The 24,286-nt window shown below is 37.3% G+C and overlaps 1 long non-coding RNA gene across 1 annotated transcript in view; it reads right to left on the reverse strand.

Annotated features, from left to right (window-relative positions):
• Positions 1 to 22,628, reverse strand: part of LOC134657299 (uncharacterized) — a 43,259-nt gene extending 20,631 nt beyond the window's left edge. The window contains exon 1 of the long non-coding RNA XR_010097591.1: positions 22,391 to 22,628. This is a non-coding gene — a long non-coding RNA (uncharacterized LOC134657299). The remainder of the gene's footprint in view (positions 1 to 22,390) is intronic.
• Positions 22,629 to 24,286: the final 1,658 nt, after the last annotated feature.

Here is a 24,286-nt window from a genome sequence, read left to right on the forward strand (position 1 = left end):
GTTGGAGTATTCAAGGGTGCCTTAATTTTCATAATTTCTTCACTACGGCGCATAGTTTCAGAGATAAATTGATATTTATGATTTATAACCAGGTCTCGCAATTTAATTGAAGATTTTGAGTTTTGATTTTGATCCTTAATGTTAAAATTTGTGGAATATAAGTAGATGGCTTACTATGCAAACGGGGCATTGAATTTTCAGTCATTTTTTTTGCTACGACGCATAGATTAAACATTATTTTGTCATATAATTCCTTTATAGTTTATAAGGTATTATGATATAGTATATAGGTATATGTAACACCGGATACTTTTACGTTTCATGCCGAGTTGTTGGAGAATATGGCTGACGATGACTCATGATGATCAACGGCGCTTGCGAACACCAGAAGCCTCGGTCTTCGCGAAAGGGAATGTAGCTGGAATAACAGCGGCAGTGAAAAAGGAATCCAGACCGAAGCAGAGTCCTGTTGTGAAAGTCAGGAGTAACCCCGCTTCGACAGCCTTAGCGAGAGGCACGCGCCACTGGACATCAGGTCATGTACACCTACTTTTACTATTATATTATGAATGAATTGATATGGTAATGTGTGTTAGATACCGTGAATTGCTTGACTTCATCTCGTTCATCGACATCTAGCACATATAACATAAGTATAAGATGAATATATTGCCAGAGGATAAGTTGAGAAAAATAAATTTGATGAACCGATAGAAACTATTACTTGTGTACCAATTATGAGAAATTTTTGCCTAAATATGTCAATGCGATATAATAACGCGTATATATCTTATCTTACGAAATAATAGATACGATCTATGAGTGGTTCTCAGCCGGTCAGGCCTTTGACCAACTTTTGTGATTTCTATTTGAACTGCAAGGAAGCTCCACATCTATAATGCCATCTGATTATAAACAAAATTGGACAATAATTAGCTCATTAATGGCACATTTTCTTTGAATTGATTGATTTGTTGCTTTGTTTATTTATTGGTCTAGTATCGAGTATCTAGTATCGAGTATCTAGTATCGAGTATCTAGTATCGAGTATCTAGTATCGAGTATCTAGTATCGAGTATCTAGTATCGAGTATCTAGTATCGAGTATCTAGTATCGAGTATCTAGTATCGAGTATCTAGTATCGAGTATCTAGTATCGAGTATCTAGTATCGAGTATCTAGTATCGAGTATCTAGTATCGAGTATCTAGTATCTAGTATTGATAGTCATTTGGTTTATTGAATTATAGTCATTTGGTTTATTGAATTATAGTCATTTGGTTTATTGAATTATAGAGTCATTTGGTTTATTGAATTATAGAGTCATTTGGTTTATTGAATTATAGAGTCATTTGGTTTATTGAATTATAGAGTCATTTGGTTTATTGAATTATAGAGTCATTTGGTTTATTGAATTATAGAGTCATTTGGTTTATTGAATCATTTGGTTTATTGAATTATAGAGTCATTTGGTTTATTGAATTATAGAGTCATTTGGTTTATTGAATTATAGAGTCATTTGGTTTATTGAATTATAGAGTCATTTGGTTTATTGAATTATAGTCATTTGGTTTATTGAATTATAGAGTCATTTGGTTTATTGAATTATAGAGTCATTTGGTTTATTGAATTATAGTCATTTGGTTTATTGAATTATAGTCATTTGGTTTATTGAATTATAGTCATTTGGTTTATTGAATTATAGTCATTTGGTTTATTGAATTATAGTCATTTGGTTTATTGAATTATAGAGTCATTTGGTTTATTGAATTATAGTCATTTGGTTTATTGAATTATAGTCATTTGGTTTATTGAATTATAGTCATTTGGTTTATTGAATTATAGTCATTTGGTTTATTGAATTATAGAGTCATTTGGTTTATTGAATTATAGAGTCATTTGGTTTATTGAATTATAGAGTCATTTGGTTTATTGAATTATAGAGTCATTTGGTTTATTGAATTATAGAGTCATTTGGTTTATTGAGTCATTTGGTTTATTGAATTATAGAGTCATTTGGTTTATTGAATTATAGAGTCATTTGGTTTATTGAATTATAGAGTCATTTGGTTTATTGAATTATAGAGTCATTTGGTTTATTGAATTATAGAGTCATTTGGTTTATTGAATTATAGTCATTTGGTTTATTGAATTATAGAGTCATTTGGTTTATTGAATTATAGAGTCATTTGGTTTATTGAATTATAGAGTCATATGGTTTATTGAATTATAGTCATTTGGTTTATTGAATTATAGAGTCATTTGGTTTATTGAATTATAGAGTCATTTGGTTTATTGAATTATAGTCATTTGGGTTATTGAATTATAGAGTCGTTTGGTTTATTGAATTAGAGTCGTTTGGTTTATTGAATTAGAGTCGTTTGGTTTATTGAATTAGAGTCGTTTGGTTTATTGAATTATAGAGTCGTTTGGTTTATTGAATTATAGTCATTTGGGTTATTGAATTATAGAGTCGTTTGGTTTATTGAATTAGAGTCGTTTGGTTTATTGAATTAGAGTCGTTTGGTTTATTGAATTAGAGTCGTTTGGTTTATTGAATTAGAGTCGTTTGGTTTATTGAATTATAGAGTCGTTTGGTTTATTGAATTATAGAGTCGTTTGGTTTATTGAATGATCGAGTCGTTTGGTTTATTGAATGATCGAGTCGTTTGGTTTATTGAATGATCGAGTCGTTTGGTTTATTGAATGATCGAGTCGTTTGGTTTATTGAATGATCGAGTCGTTTGGTTTATTGAATGATCGAGTCGTTTGGTTTATTGAATGATCGAGTCGTTTGGTTTATTGAATGATCGAGTCGTTTGGTTTATTGAATGATCGAGTCGTTTGGTTTATTGAATGATCGAGTCGTTTGGTTTATTGAATGATCGAGTCGTTTGGTTTATTGAATGATCGAGTCGTTTGGTTTATTGAATGATCGAGTCGTTTGGTTTATTGAATGATCGAGTCGTTTGGTTTATTGAATGATCGAGTCGTTTGGTTTATTGAATGATCGAGTCGTTTGGTTTATTGAATGATCGAGTCGTTTGGTTTATTGAATGATCGAGTCGTTTGGTTTATTGAATGATCGAGTCGTTTGGTTTATTGAATGATCGAGTCATTGGTTGATTGAATTATAGTCATAATTTATAGTCATTGGGCTTGAATTATAGTCATTGGGCTTGAATTATAGTCATTGGTTGATTGAATTATAGAGTCATTGGTTGATTGAATTGTAGAGTCATTGGTTGATTGAATTGTAGAATCATTGGTTGATTGAATTGTAGAATCATTGGTTGATTGAATTGTAGAATCGTTGGTTGATTGAATTGTAGAATCGTTAGTTGATTGAATTGTAGAATCGTTGGTTGATTGAATTGTAGAATCATTGGTTGATTGAATTGTAGAATCGTTGGTCGATTGAATTGTAGAATCGTTGGTTGATTGAATTGTAGAATCGTTGGTTGATTGAATTGTAGAATCGTTGGTTGATTGAATTGTAGAATCGTTGGTTGATTGAATTTTAGAATCGTTGAATTATTGAATTGTAGAATCGTTGAATTATTGAATTGTAGAATCGTTGAATTACTGAATTGTAGAATCGTTGAATTATTGAATTGTAGAATCGTTGAATTATTGAATTGTAGAATCGTTGAATTATTGAATTGTAGAATCGTTGAATTATTGAATTGTAGAATATCGTTGAATTATTGAATTGTAGAAACGTTGAATTATTGAATTGTAGAATCGTTGAATTATTGAATTGTAGAATCGTTGAATTATTGAATTGTAGAATCGTTGAGTTATTGAATTGTAGAATCGTTGAATTAATGAATTGTAGAATCGTTGAATTATTGAATTGTAGAATCGTTGAATTATTGAATTGTAGAATCGTTGAATTATTGAATTGTAGAATCGTTGAATTATTGAATTATTGAATCATTGAATTATTGAATCATATTTTTAATTCATAGGTTACTGCAGTTAATGTTGCAGCATTACATTGAAATTATTTTAATATGATGATTTTAATATAAGCGATAATGAAGAGTGCATGGTTGAACCTGTAGAACTCACCACAATTAAACCGAGATCGAGGAGGATTGATGGCCTCTTATTGGTTATATTATTATGTTTAAATATTATGTTTAAATTAAGACTTGATAAAAATAGATGTACAATAATAAACATTATCTCATTACTAGATAAGCTGATATATTAAATAATACATGAACTATAAAAAACTCGTCAAATAATAGTAGATTACCATTGAGGCAGTTTTTAAAAGAGATAATTTAATAATAAGAGATATTAATTTCAACTGGGAGGTTATTAAAGACACGTATTGCGGTAAAGAATTCACTTTTATACTTTTACTTATTGCCGAACTTGAAATTTGATAATTATATTTATACTAGTGCGCAAATCGTAATTAAAAGATTTATTCTTAATATTTTATGTTTACAAAAAGGCGAAGCTCCAGTATGTAGATCTCAATTAACGCAAGTATTTCCTTGAAGAAATCTCTGAGTGGATATTGGTGATACATATTGCGTGGGCAGTTTTCTTACAACCTAAACATAATTACAACGTCGTCGTAATCACCCCAGTAGTTAAATGATACCATATTTCAGTTACAAAATATGCGATTCCATGGTATACATTTTTGATTGTATTCTAGAACAAGTCGGAAGGTACGGATAGGTAAAACATCAGGTTTTTGCAGTTCTATCGTTTGTCTGTCATGTAACATTTGAAACGTATAATTTATTTAATTCAACGTGTAGAGAAAATAAACACGCCTATTTAGGTGCTATGTTTATTCCCGAACTGCGGGATTTGGTATGCTATAAAGACATTTAGTGAATTAATATACTGTTCAAGTCTTTCATAAAACAATATGCATATTATAAAAAAATCTAATAGTCTGAAAATCCCAACGCGTCTTGCAATTGATGGACTAAGTACTTTGTCAGCTTGGATAAATCCTAACAAGCTAGAATATACGACCTTCTCTGAAAACATTGGGAGGGGAGCTATTAGGTATAGGTTTTTAGTACCAGATGATTAATGCATTGATAATGGGAACATAATAGGTCAAGTTGTACACAATAATTATTTAATTATCGCTGTTATTCATCATAGTAATATTTTATAAATTATAGTCAGGGTTAAAGTTACTGAAAGGTTCTCGGGAAATATTCCTGTCTCAAGAGTGAGGTTTATAATTGAAGATTTCTTGACATGATAATGGAAAATGATGTTGAAGCCACGAGAATTTGATTTGATTCGTGTGCTGACACAGCTAAGTACTACCATTTTAGAAAAGATTCGAACTGGTTCATATTATATATGGCAGGAAGATTGATAGTGCTTCAGTCACGAGAATTGAATTGGTTCGTGTACTATCTACCTGCAGATAGAGATGATCATTACTCATGAAAATCGAATAATAAATGGCAATTAATGATCTGTTACCCTGAATTACTAGTCAAGGTGTACACTGTTGTGATTATTAACCCAATGTTGGATATTTTTAGCAAGTTGAGCGCCGCACCTCTACCGGCGTCCCCCGCCTCGCGCCGCCTGAGTCCGATGCGAGCCGTCTCCAGCAGGAGCCCGCCTCGCGCCGCCAGAGTCCGGTGCGAGTCCGGTGCGAGCCGTCTCCAGCAGGAGCCCGCCTCGCGCCGCCAGAGTCCGGTGCGAGCCGTCTCCAGCAGGATGTCTCCGGCAGAAGAGTAACAATTTTAACCCTTCGTATGCTTTAGTCAAAATTTACCACTGAATTAATAACCTTGAAACTGTAAATTCTAGTCCAAATTGTGTGGCAGGCATACGAAAGGTTATTTAGATGATGTTTTTGAGATTTTGACTTGCTGATGCCTGATTGAAACAGTTTCGTATCCTATGCGATTAGTGTATCCACTGTTAAGTAGTATACGTAGTCTGTCGGCCAAGTGTAGGGTTTCCACCTGGCACGTGTATGAGGACATACACGGAGTCAGGATGGACGAGTGTAGGGTTTTTGGTATTTAGCATACCTATTTAATTCGTTTTTAAAGTTACGGGTAGTTTGAAATAAGACCTAGCATACCTACTTAATAAGTTTTTAAAGTTAAGGGTAGTTTGAAATTGAAGACTGTTATTGGTTGGGTATAAAAAGAAAGAGACTTGGCGGACAGCTCTCTTGGTTGTTGAGTCCTGCTAGCGAACGGTTGTCATAAGACGAGATTATTGTGAATTGGAATAAGACAAGAAAATAAATGGATAAATATCTTCAAGGTGTTGTTATTTTTACAATAGCCCGCTGCAATATATACGTCCGACGGAAAGCAAAATCACTGAAAAAAGAGCAAAAAGCGGCCAAGTGCGAGTCGGACTCGCCCATGAAGGGTTCCGTATTTAGGCGATTTATGACGTATAAAAAAAAAACTACTTACTAGATCTCGTTCAAACCAATTTTCGGTGGAAGTTTACATGGTAATGTACATCATATATTTTTTTTAGTTTTATCATTCTCTTATTTTAGAAGTTACAGGGGGGGGACACACATTTTACCACTTTGGAAGTGTCTCTCGCGCAAACTATTCAGTTTAGAAAAAAATGATATTAGAAACCTCAATATCATTTTTGAAGACCTATCCATAGACACCCCACACGTATGGGTTTGATGAAAAAAAAATTTTTAGTTTCAGTTCGAAGTATGGGGAACCCCAAAAATTTATTGTTTTTTTTCTATTTTTGTGTGAAAATCTTAATGCGGTTCACAGAATACATCTACTTACCAAGTTTCAACAGTATAGTTCTTATAGTTTCGGAGAAAAGTGGCTGTGACATACGGACGGACAGACAGACGGACAGACGGACAGACGGACAGACAGACAGACATGACGAATCTATAAGGCTTCCGTTTTTTGCCATTTGGCTACGGAACGCTAAAAATGTATGCACACCTCGTGGGATTGCGCAAACTCGGATTACACGCATTTAGGACAATATGAAGGTATTTCTTCCAAAAAGTCTAATGTGTCTGGCCTAAAAACACCTTTAGGTATTACGACATAGAAAAGTGATAGTCAAGAGGTCATTTGTAAGTGCATAAAATCTTTCTTGACTGTTTCAACCTTCACAATCAACGAAATTAATAGTACCTAAGTAGGTGGAGCTATTTGTAAGTGCCCGTTAAAATGGCCACTTACACTTATCATTGGCAATTAATACTAGTAGCACATGTAGTAGCCAGTAGCCAGGTATAATACTTAAATTGGAGGAAAAACTTGCTTAGATACGTATTTACTTTATCTACTTTGTGTAATTCTTATGTAATACCAAGGTTGGTAAAATTGATCTCGAACGAGGACTATCTAGGATGAGATCGCACACATACACATCTATTTCTAAAGTTGACCCCTGAGTAGGGTTGGCACGACGGATCCGAAATGTATGGGAAGATCCGCGGATCCGGATCCAGATCCGGATATTTGCATACATTTCGGATCCGGATTGCAAACCCTACCCCTGAGGCACGATGCCGATCATGTTGGCAGTTTTTGGGATTTTAACTATGAGAATTCAATTTTCTGCTCCTAAAGGACAACTTCGCTGTACACTAACGTTAGTCTGGACGCTTTACGATTATAACATTACATTGACGAGTTAACTATTCATATCGAGATCCCGTCTCTCCGGGTCTCAATTTCATCAAGGCAATTATAGCGTAATTGCGTGGTTTGTCGGGACGCCGGTTTATGGTGTCGTTCATTTAATCCTGCCCATACGATCTAGTTAGATCGAAACAGATTGATTGATTACAGAGTTTCCGAGAAAATACGATGGAAAACAATTAATGCACTATACATGTGTAAAGTACCTATTTATTTATTAGCTTAAGTAAGGTAAACGTACTAGTGCTCGACATTCTAATGCCCAATAGATGGCACCCTGCTGTCACCTCTATTGACAATGACTTAAGTTTTAAGATGACATGTACTGGGATCGCGTTGAGCACCAGTAGGTACCTTTACCTTATATCTATTTTAATTCTCTTGTATTTATTCGTTACTATTGTAGCTTAAGCTGTCTGTATGCCTTACAATTCCCGTGTTTATTACTGTTCGACACAGTTCTAACCACACATGCACAGTTCAACTACTCGCAAATGGTAGGACCGCAGCGCGCGCATGTGGTGACCGGCGACCGCAGACCGCAGCGGAACTGTGACACGCATCGGCGGCAACGGTTAGCGAGCTAAACATCTAATTTATCGTTGAGGATGACCCACAATTCCCACAAAGGGGGTTTCATACATAAATCAACCTGTAAGGCAGTCTTGTAAAATCATGATATACCTAGGTACAATATGTAGGAATATACGGGATGTAGGAAAGGTTTCATTCAAATGGGCCAGTGAAGGAAAAACATGAGCCTGTAAGGAAAAACTACATGTACTCTAGCGAACCATGCAGTTTCCTATCTATACCCCTAACTAACTATTTAATATGAGTTCGTACTTCGTACCTACTTTCATCTTTCGTCCATAAGTCCGATTCAGATTTAACAACTTGTTCAGTTTTGATCTTATTTGGATACGACCTTGAAGATTGGTGCATGCAAATGAAGTGAAAGTCGTGCGTGAGATGTACTCCAATCGTCAACATGAAGACAATCGTCAAGGTCGTGTCAAAACCAGTTGTTACATCTGAATTTGTATGTTAATCCTCAAGTCTCCGTTTACGAGTGGTCGTAAAAAATTAAGGGTTCTCGTAAATCGTGACCAATAACCAGGAAATTAACGATTATGCTCGATCAAAGCAAACACGCGGTGAAGAATCAATCATAGCGGAATTTAATTAACAAACCTTTAATTGCTGTTTGCCTAATTGATATAGGCGATTAAGTGCACATAATACTTACAAAGCTTAGAAAAACGATTTAGATACGTGATTTATTCACCGTAAAGTGCAATCGAATGTATGCGACGTGAGGTAACGATAGCGCGCAACAAAGGGTGGATAGACCTCGTAAACATGTCTGCCTTTCTCCAATTCTCCATCCATCCAATGCGAATTGTGGTGATTTGGTTTTCTATCGGACACGCTTAGGTCCACACACACACACACACACACACACACACACACACACACACACACACACACACACACACACACACACATACACACACATACACACACACACACACACACACACACACACACACACATACACACAGTCATAAGTGGCAATACCTAATATGGATTTTTGAAGACGTGTTTTAAGGTTATGCAGAAGCATTAGTAGCATGAACTTCCAATGTAAATTGTCATGTTAGTAAATAGTTGGATCGGACTAATCACTACATAGTATAAAAAAGCGGCCAAGTGCGAGTCGGACTCGCCCATGAAGGGTTCCGTATTTAGGCGATTTATGACGTATAAAAAAAAAACTACTTACTAGATCTCGTTCAAACCAATTTTCGGTGGAAGTTTACATGGTAATGTACATCATATATTTTTTTTAGTTTTATCATTCTCTTATTTTAGAAGTTACAGGGGGGGGGACACACATTTTACCACTTTGGAAGTGTCTCTCGCGCAAACTATTCAGTTTAGAAAAAAATGATATTAGAAACCTCAATATCATTTTTGAAGACCTATCCATAGATACCCCACACGTATGGGTGTGATGAAAAAAAAATTTTTGAGTTTCAGTTCGAAGTATGGGGAACCCCAAAAATTTATTGTTTTTTTTCTATTTTTGTGTGAAAATCTTAATGCGGTTCACAGAATACATCTACTTACCAAGTTTCAACAGTATAGTTCTTATAGTTTCGGAGAAAAGTGGCTGTGACATACGGACGGACAGACGGACAGACGGACAGACAGACAGACATGACGAATCTATAAGGGTTCCGTTTTTTGCCATTTGGCTACGGAACCCTAAAAAGACTCGCCCATGAAGGGTTCCGTATTTAGGGGATTTATGACGTATTAAAAAAAACTACTTACTAGATCTCGTTCAAACCAATTTTCGATGGAAGTTTGCATGGTAATGTACATCATATATTTTTTTTAGTTTTATCATTCTCTTATTTTAGAAGTGACAGGGGGGGGACACACATTTTACCACTTTGGAAATGTCTCTCGCGCAGTTTACAAAAAAATGATATTAGAAACCTCAATATCATTTTTGAAGACCTATCCATAGATACCCCACATATATGGGTTTGATGTTTTTTTTTTTTCAGTTCTAAGTATGGGGAACCCCCAAAATGTATTGTTTATTTTCTATTTTTGTGTGAAAATCTTAATGCGGTTCACAGAATACATCTACGTACCAAGTTTCAACAGTATAGTTCTTATAGTTTCTGAAAAAAGTGCCTGTGACATACGGACGGACAGACAGACAGACAGATAGACATGACGAATATTTTTTGCCATTTGGCTACGGAACCCTAAAAAGTCGCTTGTCTGTCTGTCTGTCTGTATGTATGCTTAGATCTTTAAAACTACCTACGCAACGGATTTTTAGGGTTCCGTAGCCAAATGGCAAAAAACGGAACCCTTATAGATTCGTCATGTCTGTCTGTCTGTCTGTCTGTCCGTCCGTATGTCACAGCCACTTTTCTCCGAAACTATAAGAACTATACTGTTGAAACTTGGTAAGTAGATGTATTCTGTGAACCGCATTATGCTTAACACTATACTTAAAAGGCAACTAAACCTTCATGAAGCCCAATTTGGTTTTAGGGCAGGTTTGTCTACTGAAAGTGCCATTATGTGTTTGAAGCATACTGTCGGGTACTACACGGCTAGAAAAACTCCTGTTTATGCCTGTTTCCTCGATTATGGAAAAAGCTAGAGGAAGCAGGTGTACAAGCAAATTGTATCAGCATTTTAAAATATTGGTACAATAACCAAGCAAACCAGGTTAAGTGGGCGGGGGCTCTGTCTGAGGAATACCAGCTTGAATGTGGAGTTCGGCAGGGAGGTTTGACCTCTCCAACCCTGTTTAATTGGTATATGAACGACCTGATAGGTGGTCTCAGCAGCATGCATGCGGGATGCCATATTGAGGACGTATGTGTCAACAATGTGAGCTATGCAGATGACATGGTGCTGCTGAGCCCGTCAATTGGGGCGCTGAGGCAGTTAATAGGCAGGTGCGAAGACTACGCGCACTCACACGGCTTGATGTATAACTCCTCTAAGAGTGAGGTGATGGTCTTTAAAGCAGGTAAAATTAAGCCATACTTTGTACCTCCCGTTGCTCTTGGAGGGGTTGTGCTGCAAGTTGTGCAAAGTTTTAAGTATCTTGGTCACATACTTACCGAGGATCTCTCTGATGATCAAGATATAGAAAGAGAGCGTAGGGCATTATCAGTGAGGAGTAATATGCTGGCCCGCAGGTTCGCGAAATGTTCTAAAGAGGTAAAAATTGTGCTATTTAAAGCCTACAGCCAATCATTTTACTCGAGCGCCCTGTGGGTCAAGTATACTAAACGAGCTTATAATGCCCTAAGAGTGCAATATAATAATGCTTTCAGAATGCTGTTGGGGCTACCTAGATGGTGTAGTGCCTCAGGCATGTTTGCCGAGGCCCGAACGGACGACTTCTATGCAATCATGCGCAAAAAAATTGTATCAATGTGGAGTCGGGTAAGAAATAGCCACAATAGCATTCTGAAAATGATTGCAGGCAGATTCGACTGTCCAATTCAAAAATACTGGGTTGGGCAAGTCAAATCAGCTTGGCAATATGTCAAGTGATTTTGTTTTCTGGTTTATAATTTATAATGTTAATGTAATTTATAATTGAATTAAATTTACTTTTAATTTAATTTTAATCAAATTTAAATTTAATTGAGCTTAAGTACTAATTTAATATTTTAATTTAATTTTATTTATTTTACAATTTATGTACTCAACTAATATAGTTTTTAAGCAGTGTAAACTAACAGAATATGGGCCGACAGACCTGAAATAAAGATTTTCAATTCAATTAAGATTTTCACACAAAAATAGAAAGAAAAACAATAAATTTTGGGGGTTCCCCATACTTAGAACTGAAACTCAAAAAAAAATTTTTCACCAAACCCATACGTGTGTGGTATCTATGGATAGGTCTTCAAAAATGATATTGAGGTTTCTAATATCATTTTTTTCTAAACTGAATAGTTTGCGCGAGAGACACTTCCAAAGTGGTAAAATGTGTGTCCCCCCCCCTGTAACTTCTAAAATAAGAGAATGATAAAACTAAAAAAAATATATGATGTACATTACCATGTAAACTTCCACCGAAAATTGGTTTGAACGAGATCTAGTAAGTAGTTTTTTTTAATACGTCATAAATCGCCTAAATACGGAACCCTTCATGGGCGAGTCCGACTCGCACTTGGCCGCTTTTTAATAGATAAAGTGATTCAAGAGGAAGGTTTATGTATAATGTGTTAACCCGTGCGAAGCCGGGGCGGGTCGCTAGTTGTAAAATAAATAGCAGAAACTACTGCCCAACAAGCTAAAATAAAACATTCCAGAAAAAAGCGGCCAAGTGCGAGTCGGACTCGCCCATGAAGGGTTCCGTATTTAGGCGATTTATGACGTATAAAAAAAAAACTACTTACTAGATCTCGCTCAAACCAATTTTTGGTGGAAGTTTACATGGTAATCTACATCATATATTTTTTTTAGTTTTATCATTCTCTTATTTTAGAAGTTACAGGGGGGGGGACACACATTTTACCACTTTGGAAGTGTCTCTCGCGCAAACTATTCAGTTTAGAAAAAAATGATATTAGAAACCTCAATATCATTTTTGAAGACCTATCCATAGATACCCCACACGTATGGGTTTGATGAAAAAAAAATTTTTGAGTTTCAGTTCGAAGTATGGGGAACCCCAAAAATTTATTGTTTTTTTTCTATTTTTGTGTGAAAATCTTAATGCGGTTCACAGAATACATCTACTTACCAAGTTTCAACAGTATAGTTCTTATAGTTTCGGAGAAAAGTGGCTGTGACATACGGACGGACAGACAGACGGACAGACGGACAGACAGACAGACAGACATGACGAATCTATAAGGGTTCCGTTTTTTGCCATTTGGCTACGGAACCCTAAAAACAAGAAATGGCAGGTAAATGTCACCTCACATGAATAAGGCACTCGAAAATGTCAGTAGTTTTAAAGGTAGTTCCTAGCTCTTTCTGATTGACTAGCTTTTGTAGACCTGCGCGGAACTTGCTCAGTGATTGTTGTTGTTGCTTTAAGGCGATGTACTCCCAGGCGAACATTTTTGATTGTTCACGTTTTTAACCGACTTCCAAATCTAAAAGGAGGAGGTTATCAATTCGGTTGTATGTTTTTTTTTTTATTTTTTTTTTTGTTACTTCATATCTCCGTCATTACTGGACCGATTTTGAAATTTTTTTTGATTGTATGTATATGCATACAGATTGGTCCCGTTTTTGTCAAAACCCAGTTCTGATGATGGGATCCATGAGTAATCGAGGGAACTCCTCAAATCTTAAAGGCATACATATAGTGATTTTTGTGTTTTTATCAACAAATCAAGCATATACATTTAAAAAAGTGACATTTGATGAAGTGGAACTGCTGATGATGATCAGAACGGAACTTTTCAACGACGCATAGTACACGTTTGACGATTTGTCCTCTTCGTTATGTTTGTTAAGCAAGTTAAGTTTTTAAGCCACATTTTTGTCAAGCTCGAGTTCTGATGATGGGATCCATGAGGAATCGAGGGAACTCCTCAAATCTTAAAGGCATGCATATAGAGATTTTTGTATTTTCATCAAAAAATTAAGCGTTTTCATTCAAAACTGTCGCATTTGATGCAGTGGAACTGCTGATGATGATCATAACGGAACTCTTCAACGACGCATAGCTCGCATTTGGCGATTTGTCCTTTTCGTTATGTTTGTTAAGCAAGTTAGGTTTTTAGGCACATTTATGTCAATCTCAAGTCCTGAACATGGGATCCATGAGGAATCGAGGGAACTCCTCAAATCTTAAAGGCATACGTATAGAATTTTATATATTTTCATCAGAAAATCAAGCATTTAGTGTTCGAACCTTTTTTATGAAATCAACCCACACATGGCCCTCTACATCTTACGACTATGCCTTTTCTCGCCCAAATTTTTGTACATCCTTCGCTGCGCCCCACTTTGGAAATTCCCCATAATTACTGCAAACATTGACCAAATTTTAAAGGACACCGTTAGTAAAATTCTGAACGTAACTTTCACATCCCCCAGTTGGATCCAAGCTACCCTCCCGATCAAATACGGCGGTCTTGGTATCCGTTTGACGGGCAGTTTAGCTCTCCCGGCCTTTTTGTCGTCTGCCTATAGCACGCTCACCCTCATTGGTGGTATATTACGTACCCCTTCAACCACTAATGTGTCGGTGTCGTGCCTGGCGGACGCTGAATCGGCTTGGAGTGCAGACCATCCCGTCGAACAGGTACCAGAGGAAAAATCTAGCCAAGCAACATGGGACGTCATAAATATAAAAACGCAACACCAACTCCTACTACAAAACTGCCATAACAACCACGAACGGGCGAGGCTATTAGCCGTTTCCGAAAAGGAGTCAGGACATTGGCTGCACGCGCTTCCATCGCGAAACCTTGGCTCCACTCTAGATCCTTCAGCCCTTCGCATCGCTGTCTGCCTCCGCCTGGGCCTAAAAATATGTGAGCCCCACGCCTGTAGTCGATGCGCTCAACCTGTTGATGCTCTAGGACGGCACGGCTTACATTGCCAAATGAGCGCAGGCCGACTATATAGACACGCCACATTAAACGACCTCATCCGCCGCGCCCTTTGCACCGCCTCTCTACCCGCAACTCTGGAGCCGTCAGGCCTCTCTGCCACAGACGGCAAGAGACCTGACGGCTGCACTCTTGTGCCCTGGAGCCTTGGCCGCCCTTTAGCGTGGGACGCTACCTGCGTCGATACGCTAGCACCGTCCCACGTTGAGGGATCGGCTCGGAAGCCCGGGACTGCCGCGGACCAGGCCCAGACACTAAAGCGCCGCAAATATGCGTTCCTAACGGACCGATACGATTTTGCGGCGCTCGCCATTGAAACACTGGGCCCATGGTCGACCGACACCAAACAGTTAATAAAGGAAGTGTCGGTCAGACTAATAGGTGTCTCGGGCGACCACAGGGCGGGCTCCTTCTTGGCTCAAAGTTTAAGTCTGGCGGTTCAAAGGGGCAACGCCGCCAGCATTCTAGGTTCCATTCCAGAAGCGGGCAGCTTTGGAGAGATATTTTATATTTAGTTTTAGTTGTTATTTTTAGGTTTTATGTAAATATTGTTTCATTTGTAAAAAAAAAAAAAAAAAAAAAAAAAAAAGCATTTACATTACAAACTGTGGCATTTGATGAAGCGGAACTGCTGATAATGATCAGAACAGAACTCTTCAACGACGCATAGTACACGTTTTGTGATTCTGAATTTCGATTTTGACTTGGACTGGGCCCCGGACTGCGGACTCGGACCCGTACTCGGACTCGGACCCGTACTCGGACTCGGACCCGGATCCGGACACGGACCCGGACCTTGATCCGGAAAACCACTATGATACCTAAACTAAACAAACCACTATGATTACCATAAAATGTATACATATTACCAAATAAAGTATAAGCGCCGTTAAGTGGGTCCAGGCTAGTAGTTAGAGAAGTCGGTTTTTTTCTATTAAAGATCATCTTCTTTCTAGTCGTTTCCTTATGATTGAGGATCTTGGCCATATGAAATTCTTGATCTTGACCATATAAACGGGTAGCTGCAATTTCTTTGTCTACCCCGAACATTTTTATAAACTATAATTTCGGGTATTTCAGTGATGTTTTATTTATATCTCCGTTGACATTTGCTGGGACGTCAGTCTTTCCGTGACCACAGCTGGTGCAACTCAGCTGAAATGTCGGAATTTAAGGTAAAAACATTGAAGTTATATTATTTTGAATTCCAATACATAATTTATATTTCAGCTCTAAACAAAACAACACCTCAAACACAAGAATTTAAAAAAAATTACACATCTTCGTAAATTTTACAGCTTCATTAGCGCCCTGTGATTGGGTCCCGAAGGTAGCTGCCAAGGTTCAATTAACACGTTGTGACAAAATGCCCTATTCACGGAGAGTCGTTCCCACTTTGTATCTACCTACTATGAAACTGTAGCGTTGGAGAACAAATATAACAGTATAAAAAATGTTACCCGACCCAGCATGATTTCATGAACTTCAACTGTCAATAGAGTAAAAGGGTCATACACGTTATTGTATGCTTTACTCGTTCACGTCTTTTCTGTAGACATAGCAAAGTTAAGAGAATCAAAAGCTAATTTTTGAACTGCGCCCTTACAGGCGGGTTAATTTGGTTCAGTAAGAAAAACGTGATGCCACTGATAATATACCCTGTACCTACCCGGATCGTTAACTCTTGATGTTTTGTCCACAGAAGGTACCATTTTCAGATGTTTTTAAAACCTAATCCTCGGGATATGATAGACTTTTATACCAAGTAGTAACGTCGTGTTCTAACAGCCCAAACCTCACGATTGTCGGTACTATTCATAAATTCCTGCAAAAAACGACATTAGCAAGATTCCGACCGCAAAAACCTCGAGACCCGGTGTTGATTAGTTCTCAAACTGTGATTAGGCTGAACCGCACGAATACCTAGCCTGTGTAAACAATATCGTTTTCTATGTCAATGGGATAAGAGCTATTTTAGATGTAGTTATAGATGGAACTGGTTGACAATCTTGACACATTTGCGGCGCGCGCGCCGCGTAACGGACTTCGATTTAATCACAGGCAAGTAAAATAGTAACTAGTGACTTTGTGATCCGTAGATCTCGCGAATCTGTAGGTATAATTTGCCGCCATTTTGAAAACGGCATTAAAATCGTATCTCCAAATTAATTCCGAACTGCTCGAAAATCAACGCGAAAATTCTTTACCAACCGCTTATAAGTATAGTATACCTACCTATCCAACAAAAAAACCAGCTACCTACCTACCTAAAACCCTGCTACTTATATCGCCATTCCTATACTTCATCATTCGTCATCTAGTTCAGAGGTGTCAAAACCAGGCCTACAACATTTTACATAACATTATGCGTTTTATTATTCATTTGTCCATAAATATGATCATACATAACATATAATTGTAGACAATGACTGCTGCTTGCACGACAGCTTACGATACATACTACTTGCAAGCACCACAGTATGAGGACTGTAGTAGCCCATCTTCGAACGTATAGGATTCGAAGTAAATGTTAGAATTTCAGATGGAGTTGCTACTCGTTCCTACTATTTACATAATGACATAATAGGTACCTAACTTGTAATTCAAATTTAACAGTAAAAATCTGAGACTTAAAGAGGTGTAAAACAGAGAGGTCCTTCTGGAGTCGGGAGTCAGATAGATTTAAGACTTGAGATTTACTACACTCATGGACAAATTTAGAGGAACGCAGAAAAAAAGTTTAATTACTAATTTTGAAATTACTTTAGGTGCTGTAATACCTGTAATCCAGTAATAAACCTTGTTTGCGTTCCTCTAAATTTTCTCATGATTAGGTATATTACAAATTACAAGACTACAACTTTAAGGATTTTAACGCTGCTGCAATCTCCATTCAAATGTTATCTAAAAACTTGCAGTTATTTGAACACGGAAGAAAAAAAGAGCCCGCCGCGCTCTAAGGGGAAACGGCATGTGCCTGGATTAGTATGGGAACCTATGTCGCCAACACGCTGTCACAAAAATTGGCCATATTTTCTTATTTCGAAAGGGATTATGAACCCTCACCCATCACAATAATTTGAACCTTACAGTAAAGAAAATTATGTCAAATTGCACTACGATTTTTATTTATTGTAAATAGTAATTTATGCTCTATCCCTTTTACACTTGCATGGCTTTTCGAAGAGTGAATGCGATAGGATAAAATATTCGACTATGACGTTGACATATACGATAGGGATGTGCATGATTCGGTGTGATATCGATAAACGCTTATTAATAATTAGTGTAAGTACACGTAAACTACTCAGTTTTTTTATACATATGTATACTATATTTTCTGGCGAAGATTAGGTTACCTACTTACTTTTTAATAAAAAAATGCTCGTATTGAAAGTAATCAAGCCACCAACTACGAATATAACTGTAAGCGAGTACCTATATAATAAAAACTGTTGAACCCTAGTCACAGGGCGGACACGCCATACATCAAAAGTGATTTCCGTTTATATGTGTGCGCGGCACGTCTGTACACGCGTCAATGTGTATGTGTGGGTAAGTCGCTTTACTGAGAGGACGCCAGAAGTCCGCCAGATTCGTGTCTAGGCCAGTCGCGGGGCGAGGTAATGCGAGTCGGGGCGGGGCGGTGCGTGGCCGTTCTGTATGATAATACTATTACTTATACTGTGCCTCAGCACACCCCGCGTGATGTCCGCGTCCTCAGTTACGTGCTACACGTCGCTCAACCATCATCTTCCTTCTTCCTAGCGTTGTTCCGGCTATTTGCCACGGCCCGTGAGCCGACCTGCGTTACGGAGCCTGGAGTCTGCTTGGAAACTTATCACAAGAATTGGCGTAGGCACTCATTTTTAAGAAAGAGACTGTCATCTAACCTTCCAACTTCGAGAGGAGACTTTACACTAAAGCCCTATTCGAACAATGAGATACGTCAAATACTAAATATTGAAACGATATGGGTCAAACAAGTGTCGGTGACGTTTCTTCAAACAAATACGTCACTTTTGACGCTGACAGATCCGATCCATATCGTTTCAATATCTAGTATTTGGCGCATCTCATTGTGCGAATACGGATGTAAGCCTTATTGGAAATAGTTCGGTTTCCTCACGATGTTTCTCTTCACCATAAATAACTTCCGAAAAAAAGGCCCGAAACATGTCGCCAATAGCGACTAAAAATTCAAGTAAGTGAAACCGTTGTCGTATAAACAACTTCCGAAAAACTCGTACGAGGCGGGATTTGAACCCATGACTTCCGAACTCGTACTCTTACTCTTACCGCTAGACTACTAACGCTACGTAATGCATGCCACTCGATAAATATAGAAAATACGCCTTCCACAAAAAGAAAAATAAAATATTAAGAACATGTATCAACATAAACAAAACGAACTGTGTATTTATACAAACATCGACATCGATAACTTTTTTGATATGGTCCTCGCACTGTGGCCGAATAGCGCACCCGTACATGACTTTTACGCTAAGTAGATATCAACCTTATCTCATTTACATAAATTTGATTTTTGTACTAAACAATCCAAAAATCCTTGCGGAAACCGTTAATGTAAAAAAGATTGAAATATTACATGAAATAATACTTGCCGATGATATGAAATGCCTCCATGTCTAATATTTTTTGTTCCGCTAGTGTTTTTACACTCCAAAATGGAGCAGCACGGCATATTTGTAATTATTTGTAATTTTAACTGGAATCGTTTTCACATCTGACATCTCATAAGCGCCATACTGAACTGACAACGACTGACAGTAGCCTGCGGTGAAGTTTAGTGCAGCTAATCCTAATGATGCCACACGCTATACACGTACGTTTCGCTTCTATTACTTCTTTGTTTTGTGTTTGAATTATTAATATAAGTAGAACATAATAAAAACATACAGATAAGTATCAGATATTTATAAAACTCTGTGTCCACCAAAATGGCACAACTCAGCAATTGATTTTTTTGGCGCTCACTTTTTAATTCGAAGATAGTTTATGAGTAAACTACTATGTTATAACCTACTCTGTAAGTACCCACCGCTGCCGCCGCGTAATGGACATAATGCTTCCGTCATTTGAAATAAAGTATGCCCAGTATACTTAAAGCGATTAGATTAGTATTGGACAGCTTGCGTGGATAATAATACTGGTTATGTGAGCATTATGTGCGCCTAGGGTTGCCAGATCGAAAGGCGCTATTATCGGGAAAAAATATAAAATTTTCGGGATTTTGAGACTTAAGTCGGGAAAAAAACATTCAAATTAAAGTACTTGTATTAAAAACAACGATATTTTACATTATTGGCACTACGTCAGCTGCTCTGCCCATAGACGTTTTTATAACGCTGACGCGCTCGACACGGGTCGCTCGCTCGCTTGACGACAGTTCGGAACTTGAAATTATTGTTTTATAACGTGCAGCTGTTTTTCGGGACAATTTCCACTTTGTCGGGAATCGGGAACACATGCTAAAAATCGGGAGAATCCCGCCAAATCCCGACCATCTGGCAACCCTATGTGCGCCGCGCCGGCGCAATCACTATTGTAATAACGTATGAATATCGTTATAGACCTAGATTAGTTGATATATATATACCTACTATGTACTTAATATTCTAAATGCGAACCCTGTCTGCTACGTTTTTCCATTTGAACCACTGAACGATTTAGATGATTTGGTATTTGGTATGGAGATAGTTTGAGACTCGCGGAAGGAAATAAATAAGTAATAAATATTATAGGACATTCTTACACAGTCCTAAAGTAAGTTATTTATTATTAAATATCTGGGTTAACGGTTAACCCAGTGTCAAATTGTACTGGTAACCATGGTCGCTCCGGGTTTAACCGGTTAGCCCCAGATTACTGGGTTGGTGTAAGTGGCCCTTAAAGTTCCTTCAATGCATTTTATTACCAAATACATATTTATTACCAAATTCTTCGACTAAGCCGCGTAAACTATAGTAAATATTAATTGAATCGTGCTCAATGCAAATGCGTAGTGAAATTTTAAAACTCCTTTATAATCTATTGCTATCTACAAACGTGTGACTAATAACCAATAAAGACCTTCTGACAATATAGTAAGGTTCACAATAGCTTAGTCTGTGAGAGATAAGAGCGTTTTCACATTATCCGATCCGATATTGTATGAGGGTCCTACATTTGCTTACGCAGTATCACAATATTCTGCAGTATCAGATGTAGAATCCTATATCCGATATCCGACGTCTGATAACATGCAAACGCTACTTAGTGTCTGTCGGACACCTGACTGACGCTCCGATATTGCATGTCGGATGGTGTCTATGAGAAAATAATGGAATCGTATTAAATGCCGATAAGACAAAACTTATGCTAATACATTCTCCATACTTACTACCTAAAAACGATATCCCGTCCATTTTCACACATAGTTTCCATTGTATACATAGTATTGATTCCGTAACTTGTAAATGCCAGCCCATAGAAAGAGTTATCAGTTTTACGTATCTTGGCATGAAAATCGACGAAAACTTCTCCTGGACAACTCATGTAGATTTCATTTGTAATAAATTAAGAATACTTTTAAGCATATTTTACCATCTTAGTTTTAAAGTTCCTGTTAGCACGTTGAAATGTATTTATACTTGTTTAGTAGAGTCTATTATTAGTTATGGACTTGACTGCTATGGCCTCACGTTTAAAACTAACATAGATAAATTAGAATTGTTACAAATCCGTTTTCTAAAACTACTAGTTAATAAAAAGATAAAACACAGTTGCAAAACTGACTACAGACAATTATTTAAATTATGTAAAATTTTACCAGTGGGATTAAAACTTAAATATATGTTAACTATAAACAGTCATGGCAGCCAAGAACACAGGGATCTAGTCAAACATAGTCATAACACCAGAGCATTAACGGCGGGCAAATATGAAGTACCTAGGGTGTATAATTATTATGGCGATAGGACACTTAAGAAACGGTTACCCTATTTACTGAATACTTTGCCCGCAGACATAGTAAAAGAACCCAAAAAAAGTAGATTAAAAAAGAGTCTTAAAATGTATCTCTTGAATACACTATAGGGGAATGTGTTGCCCTATAGAGTATTCATGACATTACCTAGTATTATAACTCCCAATGTAAGCCTATTACTTATAACATAAATTTATTTAAGTATAGAATAATGCGACTCCACAGTCAAACAAATGTAGTTTTGTGGAGCTTTGTCCTTAACAAAAAAGTTGTAACTTTTGTGTAATAAATAACTAAAATAATAAAAAATAAAAACAGCTGCTAGCTGCTATGGCATCAAGTGAGCCTTTTTAGGGTTCCGTAGCCAAATGGCAAAAAACGGAACCCTTATAGATTCGTCATGTCTGTCTGTCTGTCTGTCTGTCTGTCCGTCTGTCCGTCTGTCCGTCTGCCTGTCCGTCCGTATGTCACAGCCACTTTTCTCCGAAACTATAAGAACTATACTGTTGAAACTTGGTAAGTAGATGTATTCTGTAAACCGCATTAAGATTTTCACACAAAAATAGAAAAAAAACAATAAATTATTGGGGTTCCCCATACTTCGAACTGAAACTCAAAAATATTTTTTTTCATCAAACCCATACGTGTGCGGTATCTATGGATAGGTCTTCAAAAATGATATTGAGGTTTCTAATATCATTTTTTTCTAAACTGAATAGTTTGCGCGAGAGACACTTCCAAAGTGGTAAAATGTGTGTCCCCCCCCCCCCCCGTAACTTCTAAAATAAGAGAATGATAAAACTAAAAAAAATATATGATGTACATTACCATGTAAACTTCCACCGAAAATTGGTTTGAACGAGATCTAGTAAGTAGTTTTTTTTTATACGTCATAAATCGCCTAAATACGGAACCCTTCATGGGCGAGTCCGACTCGCACTTGGCCGCTTTTTAGGGTTCCGTAGCCAAATGGCAAAAAACGGAACCCTTATAGATTCGTCATGTCTGTCTGTCTGTCTGTCTGTCCGTCTGTCTGTCTGTCCGTCTGTCCGTCTGTCTGTCCGTCCGTATGTCACAGCCACTTTTCTCCGAAACTATAAGAACTATACTGTTGAAACTTGGTAAGTAGATGTATTCTGTAAACCGCATTAAGATTTTCACACAAAAATAGAAAAAAAACAATAAATTTTTGGGGTTCCCCATACTTCGAACTGAAACTCAAAAATTTTTTTTTCATCAAACCCATACGTGTGGGGAATCTATGGATAGGTCTTCAAAAATGATATTGAGGTTTCTAATATCATTGTTTTCTAAACTGAATAGTTTGCGCGAGAGACACTTCCAAAGTGGTAAAATGTGTGTCCCCCCCCCCCCCTGTAACTTTTAAAATAAGAGAATGATAAAACTAAAAAAAATATATGATGTACATTACCATGTAAACTTCCACCGAAAATTGGTTTGAACGAGATCTAGTAAGTAGTTTTTTTTTATACGTCATAAATCGCCTAAATACGGAACCCTTCATGGGCGAGTCCGACTCGCACTTGGCCGCTTTTTTGTGTATTTCTTTCTTATATGATATACAGATATAAAGATAAATAAATACAGAAAATTTATTCATTTTACTTCTATCCAATGTCCGATATCGGATCGGACAATATGACAACGCTCTAATAGATTAAGCAACCGTAATCGATGGATTAACACCGTCGTGCGCGATCAAGGGTCATTGCGCAAGCTAATACATTGATGATGATGATGCGCGCGCACGCGACAAGACTATACTTAGTTGAAAACTTGAAACAAGGAGGTCAATTCAATAACTTATGTTGTGAATGTTGTGATATCTAAATAATGTAATTTTCTTATCTTTCGATTTCGCCTATGTGCATGCATCAACATGTACTTAGGTATATGTTTCAATTGGCCTCAATTTAGTAGTTTCGGCTCAGCGTTGATGAAGTCAGTCAATCACTTAGGACTTCTACAGTTATAGAATTAGGTTCAAATTACTTTTTTGCGATTTTGAGGTTGGTCTCATCACCGCGTTCAGTACGTATCATAACGAAGGAATTTTAGGAGGACACCAATAGCACCATGTAAGTTCAGCAAAAATTACTTGTTTCAGAGAAACACGTCCACACCTAATTCTAATATCATCTTTTGTCATTGACTGTATGAAAATGGATGCTTCTAGAAATATCTAATGTTCAAGAGAGCCCCTTCTGAGCCTCGTGTCGTCACCTTACGACCCGTGACGTCACTGAACACATCATCTCCGGCCTCTAAGCAGCATCCTTACTGGTCCGGTCACGACTTCACGACTTGTGTACTCGTACTTCGTCAGTTTTTGTGCGGTGCGATTCTAAAAACTGTTAGCGCCATTAAAGCGAATTACTTTTGTTAATTCGTCTTGTAAATTCATTACAACCTTACAAGTCTTACAACTAATGAGGAGCAGTTTAATGAATTCGTGGAACTTTGCAAAAAGTAGCAGCTGGAACTTAAC

This window comes from Cydia amplana, chromosome 19 (genome assembly GCF_948474715.1).
Source record: "Cydia amplana chromosome 19, ilCydAmpl1.1, whole genome shotgun sequence".
Lineage (NCBI taxonomy): Eukaryota > Metazoa > Arthropoda > Insecta > Lepidoptera > Tortricidae > Cydia > Cydia amplana.